This window comes from Gopherus flavomarginatus, chromosome 1 (genome assembly GCF_025201925.1).
Source record: "Gopherus flavomarginatus isolate rGopFla2 chromosome 1, rGopFla2.mat.asm, whole genome shotgun sequence".
Taxonomy (NCBI): Eukaryota; Metazoa; Chordata; order Testudines; family Testudinidae; genus Gopherus; species Gopherus flavomarginatus.
In genome coordinates, this window is record NC_066617.1 from 372,111,880 (window position 1) to 372,126,242 (window position 14,363).

Genomic DNA, 14,363 nt, shown 5'->3' on the forward strand with positions numbered 1-14,363 from the left:
CAGCTCTCAGTGATGGAGCATTTAAAACAACAAAAGAGGCTCCTAATGAAGCCTATTTAGCTCTTTCTTTGAACAGTAGGAGGAACAGGTCAAACAAGACTGGGGACTCCTAGGGAACATCCATGCATCTCCGGGCTAGGACATCTGTCCCCACCGCCTCTACTTTCACAGGGCTCTGGCATTCGAGTCCCTGGCTTAACTAGGTTCTTGCAACTGAGTCTGACCCCCTCATTTGGAACAGGTTAATCACAGTCCTGCTTCCCAGTATCCCTACAATAATTACAACGTTGGCCACATTTCACTACCCCTGAATTCAGTACTAAGGTGATTTGTAACCCAACACCAGCTGAGGTTGATCACTTTGACACTATCTGCTGAATATCTAATCAGAGCCGGAGCAAATTGTATTTACATAAACACACCCAACGTCCCTCCCACTCCCAGCTATCTGCCCGGGCAGCATTCATTCAGACCCTGCTTACAGTAATAAGTGTTATACATTGGGATTCCTGACACACCTCTTCCGTTTTGCAGACTTACCAGCTGATCTCTGCTCAGAGAAATCAACTGATCCCGAGCAGAGATGCTTGCAGCAGGCAACAAGCCGACAGCCAATCAGCACCACACGCTGTGTGGCAACATGGACCCTGGCTCTGTTCAATGGCTTATGACAAGGCCAGAGCCAGAACTGACTGGGGAGTGCATGTGTGCAATTAACTATACTCCACAGGCAATAACCCTGCAGCAGGAGGGCTTCTGGTAGTATTTCCATGTCACCTATCAGTAGCCAGAACCACTGGAGCTCCCTGGAAACCAAGAGAGTCTGTTATTGCCCACAGTTGTTAAAGCTTTGGATACTGCAGGGTGGAAAAGGGCTGGTAAACAGGGGACCACAATAGGGGAGTTTGAGAGGGAGTCGTAATATAATCATTATGGTTAGGAAAGAGAAATGTTGGGAATGTCCCATTAAACCCAACTGTGATTGGTTATCTACTTGCATTTGTTTTTTCAGATTGTTTTCCAGTGCAACGCAAATTTGCAGTAGTTTACAGTTCTGAACCACAGTGCATACCGTAGGACAAACTACAGTGGGCACGTAAGAATACATAAGAAGCACAGACTGCACAGTTCTTTTCAGTGGCTAGCTAACGGTCTTCAGCCGAAAACCCCACCTGAAATGGCAACGGCAAGGGAGGAGCCAACTACAACAAAAAAAACAGACAGTGCAGATACAGGACAGAATGGGGAAGCCATTTACACCTGGATTCGGAAATCCTATGAGTGTGATTCAAAAGCCTTTTGTAAAGCATGCAGGAAGGAATTTATCATTTGCCATGGCAGCGAGTCTGATGTTAAGCATCATGCTGAATCAAAAAATCATGGACAACACACCCAGACTCACAAGAGCAATACCCTGGTCTCACATTTTCTCAGCAAGCCAAATGAATCCAACACCAAGGTTATTGCTACTGAGCTAATTCAAGTTTACCACACAACAGTCCGTCAACACTATCGCTCATGTGACTGAACTTAAACTGACACCTACCTTGTATCCAGATTCAATTGCAAAGTATGTCAGCTGTGGCCAGACTAAAGCAGAGGCATTGATCAAAAAATGTGCTGTCACTACTCTCAACAGAATTTTAGAAAGACCTCAGCAAGCCAGATGGTCCCTATTTCTCAGTTGCCACAGATGCATCTAACAAGGGCAATTGGAAAACTTTCCCCTTATCATTGAGATACTGGACACCTGAACATGGGGTCCAAGATAAACTGTTAGACTTCTATAAGCAAAGCGAAGAGACTGCAGAGGCAATAAGCAACACATTACTTGAAAAACCTGCAACACACAAACTGGACCTAAACAAAGTGTCTTCCTACTGTGCTGATAATGCAAACGTGAATTATGGAAAGCGACAGTGTACCAGAATTTAAAAAAAACGAAATGAAAATATCTTGCCAGCCAACTGCCCTGCCCACGTTGTGCACAACACCGTGAAACATGCTAGCAATACCCTACAAGTTGATATGGAGACTCTGGTGATTAAGATGTTCAATCATTTCAGCAGTTCTGCTAAGAGAGTAGCAGCATTGAAGGATATGTTTGACTTTGTGGATATGGAGTATTCCACTTTACTGCGCCATGTTTCAACGTGCTGGTTGAGTCTTTTCCCAGCTGTAAACAGGCTTGTAAATATGTGGCAGGCTGTTAAGTGCTACTTGTTTCTCTGGGCAGTGAGAAGTGTCCAAAATTTCTATGGATGCTCTTCTCGGACAGGGAAAACGATGAACAAGGTAAGGGGCCTAGCAAAGTTGAGGTTCATCTGTTTTTTCCTCCAGAATGTCCTGAAAATCTTCAATGATACTGTGCTCTGTTTGGAAAAGGAGAGTATAACAGCATGTGAACAGTATGCCATAATGAATACTCTGAGAATTAAACTTCAGCAACGGAAAAATGACCTATTCTTTTGTGCCAAAGTTGAAAGTGCATTAACTGAGATGCTGCCTGTCACTGCTGCATGTCTCCAGAAAGACTTCATGAAATTTTACAATGTGTCGATCCTATATTTGGAGAAATGGTTTGATTTTTCAACAGCTGACTGCTCGTTCAATATCCAGTGCCTGAACATCAAAGCTAATAGGGTATTTGAATTCAAGGATCTGTCTGCAGCCGTGACCGCTGTAAACCTTCAGAAAACAGTGGATCTTAATCAGCTCTATGATGAGTACTGTATCATCCAAGACATCAACTCCAAGTTGGAGCCTGGAAACTATTCAGTTGAGGAACTCCGGTCTCAAGTGCTGAGAAACAAGGACAGTAGCACTGAATTCCTGAACATGGGAAAAGCTGGTGTCATATATGCTCAGTATACCCGTAAGCAAAGCATACTCAGAGCAGGTATTTTCAGTCATGAAAAGTGCATGGCCTGACGTACGGAATCGAAGCAGCATAGACTTGGTGCGGAGTGAAACCCTTGTCAAAATGAATTTCTGGATGAGTTGCAAGGACTTCTACAGCTTTGTGATTGTCCAGAAGCAAGTTATGGCTATGGCAAAGTCAGCCAAAAAGTACCAAACTTCTGTCATATCTGAAAGAGATGCAAATTGGGAAGCTGATTTATTGACTAAATAAAAAACCTGGTCCTCTACCCCTGTTTGTTTAGTGTACAAATAAATCTGTATGTTTAAATATGTATTACGACTAAGTCTATAATTTAGATTCACTGATTCCAGACCTCTATGACATAGTTTGCTTCAGCTGTCAGTGGCTGAAGCTGGGGCTGAAGGCAAGACTGGGGGCCTCCCTTCTGACTGTGGAGGGAGCCAGAGCTAGAACCAGGACCCTTCGCTCCCCTGCCCTGCAGCTGTATCTGACTTTGCAACCAGAATCCTGTGCCCGTCCTGCAGCTTCAGCTGGGGGCTGGAGCCGGAGCCCTGTGCCCCTGGCCCTGTGGCTTCTACTGGGGGCTGGAGCTGGGGCCATGAGTCCTTGCCCTGTGGCTTGTGGCATGGGCTGCAGCAGGGGCTGTACAACCCCTCTTGCAGCTTCCTAGGGCCCCCTCTCATGGCTCTGTGCACCTGTGTCTGTCATCGTCTCTCCCCCCTGCTCGCCCAATGTGTCCTGATATTTCACGCTTGCGATCTGGTCACGCTAGTTAAGTGTGACTTCAAATTTTGGAATTCATCAGGTCAGATCCCTATGTTCAAAATACAGAGACTTCCTTGCTGAAGAGATTGTTATAGTCAGTTAGCACAATGACTTCAAGTTTGCAGTAGCTGAAAGAATCAAAAGCCAAATGGTTTTAAGTTCCCCGGATACGGTGACATTTGTTCACCAGAACGAACAGTTTCAGGATCTTGCAAAGTTGATGGATATTGGAGGAACATTCCTAGCACCAAGCGCAGACTGTGAGTGTGGCTTTAGCTTAATCAACACTCTGAAAAACAAGCTATGGAATCGTTTACAAGTAGATCATTGGGACATGCCAATATGTAGTAAGAGTTACCAGCTGGATGGAGGACGGATAGATCTGGACAGAGTTTATATTGAATGGGCAAATGAAAAAGATCCAGGGAAAAACAGTAAGGTTAGTTTCACAGTCTTTGACATTTCAGCCAATAAGGAAATTAAAATGCATTTTTAATTACGTATCTTATTCTTGGCTGATAATCTTTTATTGATATTTTTAGGAAAATTTTAAATTTAAAACATGAATTGGTTTTTCCTTTTACTTATGTCTATCTGAAAACCCATATAAACTAACATAATGGCATACTTATTAAGTTGTCTTTATTATATGTATCAATCTTTTTGGACATGTGTATAGAATGAAAGGTGAAAGTGGACACCAACGGGCAGAAACCTATGGACTGATAATGATCATGATTAATATGTGCTTGATATATGATCGTGATTGTCTATAAAAAGATCACAAAGCATATGCTTAAAACTACTTTCTGCTTTATGAAGAATGGTTAAATTTCCTTTTGCTAAGTATTTAAAAATGACATTTATAAAATAAAGTGGTGTAAAACTATTATCACAAATTGCAAATTAAAATGTTTGAAATGTATAAGCATTTTACTCGCTTGGGCACATTTGCCTCATGGTGCACAAATCTGAACTCTGCTTCAAAAATTTGCACAGAAGAAACTTTTTGTGCACACGGCCTGTCAAAAACTAGAGGGAACATTGCTGGAGTCCCAAGCTGGCAGGGAAAGCAGGGGCAGAAGTTGTCTTGGCACATCAGTTGGCAGTTCCCAAGGGGGGTTCTGTGATCCAACCCGTCACAGCATACAAACGCAGACTTCTTCTCAAAGTTGGGCCAGAAGGAAGAGGAGAATGGGTACCCACCAGGAGGCCTCCTAAGGGGAAGAGTATGCTATGGAGTGTACTTGCCATGCACCAGAGATAAAGGGTTTAAAGCCAGCATTCTTGGCAGCAGCACCATTGCCAAGCCTGCTTACAGTAAGCAGATTTTGGTTTCTCTTTTTTGTTTAATTACTGCGAATGTGTTTATAATAGTGGGGGGTTGGGTGGAGGGGGAGGGTATTCCATAATTTTTTGTTTTTGTTTTTTGAATTTCCTGCCAGAGAGCATGGTTGGCTCAGTTGCACAATCATCTGCTATGCGAATGCTAAAAAGATTTAAAAATGCTTTCAGTTTTGATTTTCCTCTCACTTTCGAATCAGCTTGCTGTGCATGCTGCTTCTTCAGCTTGCTTGCCGTTTTCCACATGGTTGGTTACTAACTGGTAACAGTACTTAGTTTGTTGTTTCCCTCATCTCAGTCTGGGCTGATCACCAGAAAGGAAAGACGCACACCGCAGACTCCAGCCCAGGAGCAGCCAAAGCCCCAGACTGCAGGAGCCAGAGGCGCTGAGACTCAGGCAGATGCCCAGATACCTGCAGACACCCAAGGCAACCACAGCTACCACTCACGGGGCCCTGGGCCAGGACCAGGTTGAGTGGGGAGGGTCGAGGTCCCCCTACCCCAGCCATCACTCACCCTAGGTGATGGCCTACTCCCCTAACTGGCCACCAGACCACTCAGCCACACTGAGGAGGGGAGACAAAGTGACACTGGCCATTGGGTCACCTGACCTTGCCGAGGAGGGGAGTTATATAGATTGCGGCCACTCGGATACACTGCCCTGAGGGCAAGGGTGGTCATATTGCCCCTGACCATTACAGCGCACCGCCCAAAAGGCAAGGGTGGCCACTTTGACTTGGGCCACTGCGCCCTACTGCCCTGAGGTGAAGGTTAGTCAGGCAGGCTTAACCGTGGGGCTATAAGCACTCTCACCCTACCCCAAAGGATAATGGAGTGTACTTCCTCCACGACAGGGACAACTTTCTGGGTCAGAAAGTTAAGAAAACAAGTAGGTTGGTCATCAATTGTGGATCTGCTTTTGACCAACACGGAGAAATTAGTTGCAAAGCAAAGGTGGTCAGGAACTTAGGAGGAAGTGATCATGATCTGATAGAATTCAAGGTCCTAAGGAAAGGAGGACATGAGAACAACAGAACAAGGACACTAGACTTCAGAAAGGCAGATTTCAACTAACTCAGAGAAATAGTCGGCAAGGTCACACAGAAAGACCAATAAGAAAGAAAAGGAGTTGAAGGGGCTGGCAGTTCCTAAAAGACAATTCTAGAGGCTCAACATCAAGCTACTCCAATGCAGAGGAATAAGAAGAAGAGCCACAGGAGACCAATGTGGCCACACAAAGAGCTTTTTAGCTAGGTAAAAAAACAAAATGGATTCATACAGGAAATGGAAGGAGCAGCATGTCACAAAGGAAGTATATTTGGGAATAGCATGAGTGTGTAGGTACAAAATCAGGAAAGCCAAGGCAAAGAATGAGTTACAGCTGGCAAGAAATGTTAGAGACAAGAAAGGGTTCTACAAATATCAGACAAAAAAAGAAAGATCAAGGAGTGTGAGGGTCTGCTGCTCAGTGGAGAAGGTGAGCTGGTAATGGAAGACAGAACTGCTTAATGCCTACTTCGCTTCAGTCTCCACACAAAAAATGACATGTGATCGGACAACTAGTGAAGTTACCACAGCCAAAGGGGAAGGGATATAGATGAGAACAGAACAGGTCAGATCTTTTGACTAATTTGAATGAATTCAAGTCAGCAGGGCCTGATGCTATTCGCCCCCAGTACTGAAGGAATTAGCTGAAGAAATCTCGGAGCCACTGGCAATAATCTTTGCAATCTCATAGGTGACCGAAGAGGTCTCGGAAGACTGGAGAATGGCTGATGTGCCCATCTTTAAAAATGGGGGGAAAGGAGGAGCCAGGGAACTATAGACTAGTCACAGCCTGACCTCAACACCTGGGAAGCTGCTAGAGCAATATATAAAACATTTAATTTGCAAATAGCTGGAGGATGAAGGGGTGATCACCAGCAGCCAGCATCGATTTACTAAGAACAAAACATACCAAACCAACTTGATTTCCTTATTTGACAAGGTAACTGGATCAGTGGAATGCAGTGGACATAGAAGCCATGCTAAAGTCCAGGTATATTGACAGAGTCCGACATGATATTCCGATAAGTAAGTTGGAGAAACAGACTCAGTAGAACTATCATTAGGAGACTGATTAAACAAACTCAAACGTCAGCTTGGAAGGAGGTCTAAGCTGGGTTCCACAGGGATCTGTTCTTGGTAGGTTATTTAGCATCTTGGTTATTTAGCATCTTTATTAAATGGCCTGGATGTAGAAATAGAGCATACTGATAAAAGTTGCAGATTACCTATTGAGGTCCCTTCCAGTCCTACACTTCTATCATTCTAGGATACAAGACTGAGGAGATGGGTTGCAAACACTTTGGAAGATAGAACTAAAATTCAAGGGGATCTGGATAAGTTAGAAAACCGGGCTAAAGTGAACATTTGAAAGTTTTTTTGTGAAAGTGGCTGTTGAACCTTCGGCAGCTGATTCACTGCAGAATTTTACACCACCTCCACGCTGGGCCCTGCCACCGCCTGCCTTGGCTCTACACAGTTTATCACTGTAGGTACATTAGGAGGATGTTGAATCTTTGATGCAGTGAGTATGGGTTCTCTCAGCATAGATATGACTGAAGATGACATGAGAAGTGTAACTGTTCCTACAGAACTTGGAGAAAAGCAATGGGTCTAATCAACCACATCTGCCTGATTTTCCAAGGAGAATGTTTGGGAAATGTAGCAGTTCTTTTTTTAGTTTTCCATTCCAACAACATTTCCTGGGGTCAAATATTCTGTTTAAACAAATGCTGTGTTCTGCTTTCCCTGCTGTTACTTCCACTCTAAAACAGGCTAGGTCGATGATTCATTTATCATAAAAAGTGTGCAGAATTGGAAGAAAATCTCTGAAAAATTGTCATTTCCCATGTTCATGGGAAATTTATGGAAAAAACTACCAATGCTTCAAACATAGCAAAGAAACTGGATCAGTAGTGGTGAAGCATTCACTAAGTGATAGAAGTACCATTGAGGAAACTGATTACCTTACTAAGGTTTGTGATATTGTCAAGTTACTTTCTAAACCCGGTTTACCGTTTCTAGGGCACAATGAAGGAAAGGAATCTAAAAAAGGGAATTGCCATGAATTTTGTGATTTCTTTTTAAAGTCTGAGGAAACTTTAAAGAAAATGCAGGCAAGTTCTTTTAATTACGCAAGGTCTGAATTTCAAAACGAAGTGCTGCAGATTTGGTTTGCAGAGAAACTGTACAGGCCTAGGTACAGACATAAGTCTTCAAGTATGTAAAAGGTTGTTATAAAGAGGGTGATAAATTGTTCTTATCCAGTGAGGACAGGATGAGAAGTAACTGCAGTGAGGAAGGTTTAGGTTGGACATTAGGAAAAACTTCCCAACTGAGTGTGTATTATGCGCTGGAACAAATTGCCTAGGGAGGTTGTCGGAGAAGCAGGGATGCTCTATAATACTTAGTGCTGTCCAGTGCAGGGGACTGGACTAAATGATCTATAAGGGTCCCTTTCCAGTCCTACATCTCTGATTTTACTGGAATTCTATTTCACTTTAGTCACATTCCCAGGGTAGTTCCATATGCAGGGAACTTGTGCAATCTCAAAACCCAAATACAACAGAATAGAGGTATCTTCTGTTACCTCTACTAAGCAGCTAACTTCATTGTTACAGAAACAATAAATTGGGGAAAGAAGCTATTTACGTGTGTGAGCTGTTCTAATCACTCTGCACTGGCCCTGCTGCTCCCTTTGGATTTATCCCTAAAATGGCTAGCTGTTCATTTCAGCTTCCCACCATCACACATGCTCCGACCTCTATTTTACAACTTTTTGAAAGACAGGCTGGGTTGGGATAACCCCAAAGCCTAGCGGGGATCACACCCCATGTCAGAAAAGCCATTGAGAGCTGTTTTCCCATATGTTAGATTCATCAACAATAGTGGCCATGTCGGTACCCAGAGAGTGTCCCATGAAAAATCAGATCTACTGCTGCACCTCCACATATGGATGATCTTGACCTTTGGGAAATCAAGGCCAGATAATTGCCCTGCTAGGATAGGCAGAGAGAAGTAGCAGCCAGTCAAGCCAGATTAAGAGGAAAGGCAGATGAACAGTTTAAAAAAAAAGGGGGGGTCTATGGTGGGGGCTCCCTGTCCCACAGCTGGTGAGTCATCTCTGCATCTGCAGAGGTACTAATCAACTGAACCTGATTAGACACTTGTGAATGCAGCACAGCAGGCTCTATCTCAGGAGTATGAACAGATTTTGTCCCTCTGTTGGTGTCACTAAGCATAACCCTACGTAACTCAGGAGGGTGGAAGGCCACAAGAGTATGGAGCCTTCCTGGTTTTAGGCCTCAGCAGACAAGAGTCCCTCCATGTTTGAACTTTAATCGACCTAAAAGGCCAGGTGTAACAGCCGTTATCAGTTGCAACAGTTCTAACTGGTCTAAAGCAGAAATAATGAGGCCTGTGCACCTTTAGCAGAAGGACAAGATAACTTGCAGAAGGAAAACTTACTAACGAGCTGCCGCGGCCAAGATTACTTAATGTACCTGCACTTACGTAATTGCTACAGGGGGAGGAAGGAGGAGGAGGGAGGGGAAACGGGGGATTGCTAGTCAGTGAGAAAAGTTCTCATGGATATAAAGGAACAGACTGCTTGTTTTAGGTGTGCTTGATCTGAGTCAATCTCCCTGCACCGCTTTGAGATCTCAAATAAACTTGGTTTGCTTCTCCACCCTGGTGTGTTTATTGGCGCGGCACACCAGGCGACGGACCCCCCCGCTGTTGCTTGGCCTCAGGCAGTTATCTGCCGGCAACAGTTCTTGGCGCCCAACGTGGGGCATTGAGGCTAAAATTAGCCTTGCCTGGATCCCTTCTGGTGGTCGACGGATTGCGGCGACGACCGACGCCCAGAGCGCACCGGTGACTTCACCGGGGGCCTCGGCGGAGACGCAGTTCGACTGACCCCAGAGGGCACAACGGTGCAACGCGCTCGAGTAGTGGAGAAGCAGTTGAGGGCGACGGTGAGGAACCGGTCCCTTGGATAAGGTAGGAACAGTCCAGTGGTCTGGATTTTTGCCTGTTATGACCTGGGGATGCCCAGTGTCACCCTAGGATATGGGGCAGGGACAGAGTACAGGCAGGGCACGGTGTACACCCTTACAATGCATTCTAGCGAATTGGGAAGTGCTTGGATCAGATCCACTAACTAAAAGCAAACTAAAAAGTTCTGTATAGTAGACTGGCCTCAATATCAACTAGAGGACCAGAAAGGTGGCCACCGGAAGGATCACTTAATTATAACACGATCCTCCAATTACTCCTGTTTTGTCAGTAAATGGGTAGCTTCTGAAGCTGTTTGTATGGAGAGCTCTTGTAAAAATACCCCACTGTAGCTCCAGTTCTTCCCTCTGTCTGGCAGAGTGCAGGGATCCAAAAGCAGGTTAGGGATAGTGCAGGGAAAAAGGAGGGACCTGTTTAGAAAGGGGAGACCCCATGTCCTAGTGCACTCTCTCCCTGTTGTAGCTAAAAAGCAAGATCAAATGCAGAATGGTACTGGGGGCCAGTGTGAATGACTGTTACCGGAAGACGCCCAGAGTACCCTGTGAAGCAAAAGCTCGTGACCAGGACTACTCTAACGCAAGCCCGGTAACTAGTGGATCTTTAGGAGGTCCAACCCATGGTGGGCTGACTTGGCCTGGCATCGTCCGGTGAGGAAGCTGCCTGGGTCTAGGAGTGTGTGTACCCATCTTCCCTTCCCCTTTCCTTTCTGTGTGGGCTACTGACAGTCTGATCATCTCACTGGATGCAATCAGAGTAAGCGGCGCCGTCTCCCAGAGACTAGCCGACGCTCTTTGCTGAAGGGAGGTGTAGGAGGGTCGTGGCCATCCTCGTTAGCCTCTCCTGTGTGAGTACCCTGTAGGGAAAAATCCTTAGTTTATGAGCCGCCAGCGCGGACAGGGCACCCTCCGTGTGTGTGTGTAAGTGGAAAATGGGTGGGGGACAGTCTAAACATTCCATCTCACCCCCTAAGGGTACCCCAGCATATTACATGTACGTACATTATAGTTCAACAACCTGCAGGTATTTAGAGAATTGGAATATTTACACCGTGAAAATCCATCTAAATAATGCCCACTAGAAGGTACTTCAATCTAGATAAGATCATACATCTAAGAGGAGCGTTTAATCACCAAAAAGCCCTGACACAGGGTGAGCAAATTTGTCTATTGAGGAAAGGAACGGGTTAATTTAAAAATCATCTTGGCCCAGGGATGGAAGGGGGGGATTGCTCTGCGTTCAGGGTCAGGAATCGGCGCGGACTGTGCTTGGTGCAGGGAGGGGCTGCTTTCGGCCCCAGCTGGCTGTGAAGGAAAAAATATAGACAGAGGCGAAGCAAAGGAAATACAAGTTACAGAATTGAGAATACATTTGCAAAGCTTAACTGTCCAGTAAGATCCAACAGTGTGCCTTTGTGACCCCGGAGCCGGTGTGGCTTGGTGACACTGAAGAAGCCGCAGGCAGCTGACCTGGACTGGAATCTCTGAAAGAGATGCTGCAGAAGATTCCAGGGTGCAAGAGAACAGCCCTCCAAAGAGCAGAAGCATGTTAGAAATTCTGGACAAGCTGTATACAGGATAATCTCCAGTTCACCTCTCCCCCCTTCTCTGAACATTATACACAGAAGTGGCCAGTCTGGACGTACGTGTGTGGGTATGAAAGGGGCTTGGGGCATTAATGTTTTCCTGAGTGATGAGGGAGCGTTCCCAACACTCTCCGTTGTTGTTTTATTATTTTATTAATGGAGCTTTAAAATACAGTTATATGGTGTGTTTTCTTTATCTTCCCCCAACGATCCTGTAGTGTCAGCCTGATCACCTGACACGAGGGATAGATTGGTAACAGAAATTTGTCACAGTTTGGTGAGCAATTAAGAAGGGGGGAGCCCTGCAGAATTTACACCATCTATTTGTTTTACCCTTGTTATTTTGTGTTTGCTTTGCTTGGTACTGTTGGTGTTATATGTTGAGAACTGCATGAGTAAAAGTGAGTCCTAATAGGATAAGAAAACGCTATCTGGTTCTGGTTCTGTTCTGTTTAACCGGTTACTGTTGTTTTTCTGCTCTGTTCATTTGGGCGTTAGGAGTGTGGGCAGAACTGAACCTCTTGTTCGTAATTCCTCGGAGTGGAAGCCATGTGTGCAAGAAAGTTCTGAGGTTGAATTGAGATCCTTCTGTCCCGTCCCCTGTAGCGGTCAGTGTATAGAAGTGGGAAAGTCTGGCTTAGACTGTAATTCCCTCTGCTCTCTGTGTAATTCTCTTTTCTGTTTAAGTGTCAAACAGATGAATGAGTCTCTGGGTAAACCCTCTAAGAATAGTCCTTTAAATTATATGTTAAGTAAATGGCCTTTGCCCAATGGGCCATGTGTTTTTGTCCAGGTGGCAAGCCTCATGAAGGAGGACTCGGGTAGTCTTGTGAGTAAGAATGTTTAAGGGAAGAGACCAGGAGGGGTGGGGGCTAGATGAGAAGCCCACCCTCCTAGCTAAACTGGTAGTGGAACAAGTTGGTGCCCATGGAAGGGACGGTTCAGCAAGAAAAGCAGGATCGGGCCCAGGCGGGCAGGCAACAGACAGAGAGATTGGAAAACAGGTTGGAAAACTTTAAGGGTGTAGTGGAAGGAAGGAGTCAGTAAGTGTAAGCATGGAGATTTCAAATACCCAGGACTTACTTGGAATGGTGATTTAAGTTGATAAAAGTGGCTGTTGGGAGACAAGCAAGTGATTTAAGGGAGAGTGAGAAGTTAACTCTGTAGTTGCTGAACGAAACAGCAGTTGAACTTTGTAAAAATGCTAAAGAAAAAAAAGTTTTTGGTGTCTGTGAAATGTTTGTAAATAAATTCAGGAAAAGAAGTTATTGGATTGCAATCATTTGGTTTGGCTATGAACAATTTAGCTGAATTAGCTGAAGAATGTATACAGTGTTATGTAATTGAAAACCTGGGCTGCCTATGAAACAAATACAAGAAACTATGGGGTAATTCCTCTGTTTTGCCTGAAGCCAACAAGAGTATTTGTATATTTCAAGCGATGATTGTCTGCCCAGAAGGGATGGGTAGACCTCTCTTTTTTTTGTCTTTCAGATAATCAGAGAAAACTGATGCCAGCTGAACAGCATTCAACGTACCATGCATTTACTGGCACAATAGGAATCACGTTTTGTGTTCTATGTTCTGTCCTGTGGTGTTTGTCTTGTGGCCGGAATTTTTGTGTTTAATATTTTTATAAAATAGTCTAGTTTAAAATCAAACAAAAAGATTAAATTAAAATGCAGATATTTGTTTTGTTCAACTTGGAATACAAAGTGTTTGGATAAATCAGGAGAATGTAATATACTAAAGTCTAATGCATTTCCTTAAGTAAAGAAAAGAAATTTCATTGGCCAAACTGTTAATTGCAAAAATTGTTGTTAAAATTTGCATACCAACAGTCTTTGAAAGCAAAGACATGAAAAGTTAACCCACTCCCCATATTGTACATGGGATCTTTTTGGCTACCTCAGATTTCTAGCCAGAGGGCTGGGGATGGTGAAAGGCTATTGGACTAGAGGTTGTATTGAGTGAACTCCTCAAAGTGGGTGTGCTTGTCCTGGCTTGTTGCTCCAAAGCTCTGTAATAAGGTTATTTTAGCAAAAGGGTGTGTGTGGCATATATTAAATAATAAGACTAATGTACTGTATAATGACAATGTTTATGTCTTCATTGTTGGGAAGAAGGTGTATAAGTAAAAAGTGGAAGTTTCCTTTGCAGGTTAAAAGAAGCCAAGAAGGGAAGAAGGACAAAGAACAGAATGAATTAACTGAAAAATAGCAAGCTCAGGCTATAGATAAGATACTGACTCCATTCAAGAACACTGCTCACAGTTAAGACTTGGCTAACAACCAGGAAAAGGAGGGCTTGAATTTGCCCACGCAGCTATGAGATTTGCAAAACATTGCCAGGCACTAATGAAATGTGTTAAGTTTCTTTTCTCACAGGTAAAGAAGCGCTACCCAAAGACCCTAGCAGCCCTACCACTCTTTGGAACCAGGAGACGGGATTGATGTAAAGGTCCACCGAAGAAAGTCTGCTCTGGCTCCACCCTGGAAAGGCCCTTAAGTCCCGGTGACTACCACCGTCGCTGTAAAATGTCAGAGACTGACTGCATGGACCCAAGATTCTCACTGCAAAAAGACCCCTCCACATCGGGAGAATTCTCCTACTGATGATTAGCCTATTTCACCTTCTAGCTCCACTGTGCCTTCTGGACAGTAGGGAAAAAGTACAAGGATGCTGCACCACGACTGTTTTGGGAAAGAAGAAGGAACACTCGCTCCA

At 44.4% G+C, this 14,363-nt stretch overlaps 1 long non-coding RNA gene across 3 annotated transcripts; it reads left to right on the forward strand.

The window, feature by feature from the left end:
* The first annotated feature begins 9,265 nt into the window (after positions 1–9,265).
* On the forward strand, positions 9,266–12,619 carry LOC127039585 (uncharacterized). Of its 3 annotated transcripts, none has more exons than XR_007771216.1 (2): positions 9,266–10,039; positions 11,431–12,619. It is a non-coding gene; the product is annotated as an uncharacterized LOC127039585 (long non-coding RNA). The 3 variants fall into 3 exon arrangements; XR_007771146.1 differs by having other exon boundaries at positions 11,444–12,619; XR_007771184.1 differs by having other exon boundaries at positions 11,448–12,619.
* The last annotated feature ends 1,744 nt before the right edge of the window (positions 12,620–14,363 follow it).